The 3940-nt window shown below is 35.9% G+C and overlaps 1 long non-coding RNA gene across 1 annotated transcript in view; it reads left to right on the top strand.

The window, feature by feature from the left end:
• Positions 1-3757, top strand: part of LOC111089321 — a 9219-nt gene extending 5462 nt beyond the window's left edge. The window contains exon 3 of the long non-coding RNA XR_002613589.1: positions 3747-3757. This is a non-coding gene — a long non-coding RNA (uncharacterized LOC111089321). The remainder of the gene's footprint in view (positions 1-3746) is intronic.
• The last annotated feature ends 183 nt before the right edge of the window (positions 3758-3940 follow it).

Raw genomic sequence — 3940 nt, forward strand, 5'->3', positions numbered from 1 at the left:
ACCCAGATATGAAGTTCAAGAATTACTGATGTTCTTCATTCATGTTGGCAGGAATTACAGTTGGATGGTTTTGCTCACAGTGAACCCACTTATAGATGTATTGAGCTTTTTTATAAGCTATTTCACATTCAAGAAACACTTTGAATTACAGATATGAGACACCCATAAAGCACACCAACGATAGCTCTATGCTGTCATTCTTAGACGAAGCCCATCAATGTGCAACAACACTGAATGATCTAAGTAATAAGTCGATCACAAGCACAACATACAAGATAGCTTTGGCGACAATCAAAAGCATCAAGGTTTTTAAAAACAATGCGTGAATCCAGGTTCATCACGACTATCTTACCTGTTGACCTATAAGTTAAGCCAGAATAAGTTTGACCTCATTTTTGCTTGTGTCAGGTCACTAAATGGTATTAATAATAAGCCAACCAAGGGGATGCTGCTGAGGCATGATGTGCAAGAAATTGGAAACTGTATTTCACTGGACATGACAAAGATCTTATAGGTAGCTCAAACAATTAAATCATTGAGAGTTGCAGTGGAATACCAGTTTCAGGATGTCCTGGTTTTTAATTGCTACAATACTTTGCTCTCTGCTGCCGAATTAGATTTTGATTTTAATGTTGTCTCGAACACTCCTGCTCTATCACTTGAAGCATTTGCAGCATTTTGAGGCATTTTTACGTTATTTTCAAATGCTTCAAGAAATGAGAGATATAATTTCATAAAATATGAAGGAAAATATGAGGAAAAGTTGGGCACATCTAATGAATGCATACCAGGAGCTACACAACGATGCTTGACCAGGAAAGGATATATATATATATGTCAAGTATAAACTAAAATGCATTCCAGGCTTATTGAAAATCAAATGTTTACATTGTCTTTAGACCGAAGCCACAGCAGTAGAGAGAAAGCTATGAAAAAGTTTATATTAACGTCATTAGAGAATGGACACAACTTTCATAAAAGGAATTAGCAAGGAAATCAGAAACTCTGGCCGGAACATTGATCTGAAGAGGACGAGGAGAATTACATGCAACTAGACTGTCAATTCACTGTTTTCGATCATAATCAGTTGTTGAATTAGTTTTGGTTTTAGGACCGAGAATTATGATGAGTCAACAAAATTCACCCAATTAAGTAACAGATCTATTTGTGAGTTGGATGTGTACATATTTGGAAAATCGTAAGAATACAAAGAAATCCGTATAAAAACCCATGTTTTTGGGCTAAAAGTCAGTATCCTGGTTCGTATGAAGAAGCTAAACAACCTCCTGCTGGTTGAAGAAAGCTGTTGTTTCCTTATCCAACTACGTCCGAGCCCTAACGTTTCTTGCTCAGCTCCGTATAAGTAACTATTGTTATCTCTCTCAGAGTCGAATAATGTAGTTAGAAATTGAATGTAAAGTGTTTAATATTAAAGAATTAACGAAAGTTATGTTTGAGTAGTTATCAATCAATGTGTTAATTGATAACTTACTGGTAGTATTAACTAATTTAATGAATATTATAGAAAGTTTAATTGAAATACATTTACCTGCTCAGATTGAAGAATTTAATAGTTTTAACAATGGAACGTTTCAAGATACCTTCTATATTCTCGATGTAGCCGAGTATCTTAATATATTGAATTAAAGTGTTGTTTGTGGTTTGAATCTCAGTCTCCGAATCAATTTTTTATTCTAATTGTAAACTTCTTCGAGTTAGTGACTTGTGTTCTCCACTGACGAATGTAAACCTGGATTTTATATAAATCTTTTGTTAATTGGATTTAAGTCGAACTCCAAACGACTACCCTACACGGTGTTCCACGTTTTACACATTCTACAAGAAAGATGTTGTGAGGTACGTTGCCGGATTTGTGGTTCACATGTTAAACAAAAGGATCCACTGTCTTGAGTGTCAAGTAGCATTGACAGCAGATGAGTGTAGAGACAATGAGCCAGGCCACACTAATTTATATCAAAGCCAAAGGCGGACTTATCAAGCCCTCGCAAAGTATCATCAAGACTGTGAAAGATATTTCGAACATATTTTGATTTCAACGGATTCAGTTCTGCCCTCGGGACCTAGAATCCTGTCCTTCATAACTCTCATAGTCCAAGCGGAGGTTGGATATACTACCTTCAGTGACGTACACCAGCACGTGCTTGATACAGAGCCCAATAACAATCATATATTTGCCTTAATGAAGCACATACATGTATCTTTGTGCTTATCTATGATGAGGCTGCATTAATTAGCCAGGTCATTCACAGACACTGCCACTGTTGTATATTTTTTTTTTTCAAAACACTAGTAACATTTTGTTGGTAAGTACATGTAATTGTATTTACTCACAGACTCATTATCTACACAAAAGTTGTTTATATAGGTCCTCAGGCTAAAATATTAAGTGCTTGCAGAGGTAGAGTAAAATGAAGTTTGTTTTTTATGATTATTTCAGAAAACTCGTTTGTAATTTAATTGAATGTTTTTTATCAGTACATACATATTAGATTGTCGAACAGAAAAGTTTATTTATTATTAAGGGATTGCCTTTTTCTAAAAACAAACTTTAACTGCAATAGCCAATGCAGTAGGCTATAAAAATAACAGAATCAATGAGATTAGGTACGTATTATGCTATTTAATGGTTATTAATTTTTGTTTAATGAAAAGCATAATAAAAAATTATATTCATATATGTTACTTATGTTTGCATCATATTTGCTACTCCCCCTCCGATGGGACAGCAGTAACTTTACAGACTTACAAAGCTTAAATCTGGGGTTCGATACCTCACGATGGACGTAAAGATAATCCAATGTGACTTTGCTCAAAACTAACAAATTACAACAAGAGCATCATATTTTGTTAATAAATTTGAACTTATTGTTTGTTTGCTTGATATTAAGCACAAAGCTACACAATGAACTATCTGTGCTCTGCCCACCACGGGTATCGAAACCCGGATTCTAGGGTTGTAAGTCCACAGACATACCGCTGTGCCACTGGGGGGCTGAACTTATTGTAAAATCTGTAACTTGTAATAGTGCCTGTTTTTCTTTCGATATGTGTTTATGAAACCACACTTTATATGTGTGATAGAAATGAATAAAATCCTATAACCCGAGCGCTTTCGATAGGTGTACCTTTCTTCTTCAGGGGCAAACTGGGAATGGTGGTTCGTTCGTTTAGCATGGTAGGAATTTAGGATAAAAGTATATTTCATTCCTCTTCGGGGAATGAAATATAACCAGGGGCGGTCAGAAACTTCTCTTTCTCTTCACCCAATTACATAATTAGAATTAGCGGCCGGGGCTCTTACGAATTAAATGCTTACGTGAGTGAAGGTCTTGACAGTTAATTTTCCTAGTGGCGAATTCACAAGTTGAGGGAAGAGCTGAGATGAGACGTGGAGAAGAAGAGAAAGAAGGAGACCTTTGCTGAGTTGAGTGTTGTCTTCGGAAATTTCCTTTTTTCGGCGAGACCTGTGCGTCGTATGACCACGTGGCGTCGGGCGTTGCAGAGCTAAGTGGCGTACAGCAGAGCAGGGAGATGCAGATCGAGTGCGTCCGTTGTTGTCTAAAGTGCTGAGAGTAAACTGGTTAAAGAATTGAATGAGTGATGTATATATAAAGGGAGTTTAGTGACATCATGAGGGCCATCCGGTTTTCCAGGAAATGTTTAGTCTATTTCTCTATGTACTGTTGTAAGCATCTCATTTCCGGTACAATGTGGCCGATGGCGAGAGTGTATGTGAAAAGGTGTTAGGGATATTTTACTTTAGAAATGGATAAATATATGTATATTTAAAACTATACTTAAGTGTTTAAGTAAAATAAATGTGACACCTGGAGACTGATTGAAAAAGATATGTTATGTTAATTTATAAAAACTGGTATGGAAAATGATCTTAAATAAATAGTAAGTTTTAGAAAATTCA

The sequence above is a fragment of the Limulus polyphemus genome, unplaced genomic scaffold, assembly GCF_000517525.1.
Source record: "Limulus polyphemus unplaced genomic scaffold, Limulus_polyphemus-2.1.2 Scaffold5885, whole genome shotgun sequence".
Taxonomy (NCBI): Eukaryota; Metazoa; Arthropoda; class Merostomata; order Xiphosura; family Limulidae; genus Limulus; species Limulus polyphemus.